This window comes from Myotis brandtii, unplaced genomic scaffold (assembly GCF_000412655.1).
Source record: "Myotis brandtii unplaced genomic scaffold, ASM41265v1 scaffold195, whole genome shotgun sequence".
Classification (NCBI taxonomy): Eukaryota; Metazoa; Chordata; class Mammalia; order Chiroptera; family Vespertilionidae; genus Myotis; species Myotis brandtii.
Genome location: NW_005357271.1, coordinates 523,225 through 523,606, shown reverse-complemented (window position 1 = coordinate 523,606; position 382 = coordinate 523,225). Strand labels below are relative to the sequence as shown.

Genomic DNA, 382 nt, shown 5'->3' with positions numbered 1-382 from the left:
CACACATATGCATATATATGTATATATATATGTATGTATATATATGTATACATATATATATATATATATATATATAGAGAGAGAGAGAGAGAGAGAGAGAGAGAGAGAGACTTGAGGCCTGGTGCACAAAATTCGTGCACTGGGGGTGGAGGGTGTCCCTCAGCCCAGCCTGCACCCTCTCCAATCTGGGACCCCTCGGGGGATGTCCAACTGCTGGTTTAGGCCCATCCCATCTCTCTCACAATCCGGGACTGTTGGCTCCCAACCACTCACCTGCCTGCCTGCCTGATTGCCCCAAACTGCCCTCCCCTGCTGGCCTGGTCACCCCTAACTGCCCTCCTTTGCAGGCCCGGTTGCCCCTAACTGCCCTTCCCTGTAGGCC

The 382-nt window shown here is 51.8% G+C and overlaps 1 long non-coding RNA gene across 1 annotated transcript in view; it reads right to left on the bottom strand.

Moving 5' to 3' along the window:
• Positions 1 to 76, bottom strand: part of LOC106725886 — a 6,949-nt gene extending 6,873 nt beyond the window's left edge. The window contains exon 1 of the long non-coding RNA XR_001361889.1: positions 52 to 76. This is a non-coding gene — a long non-coding RNA (uncharacterized LOC106725886). The remainder of the gene's footprint in view (positions 1 to 51) is intronic.
• Between the last annotated feature and the right edge of the window lie 306 nt (positions 77 to 382).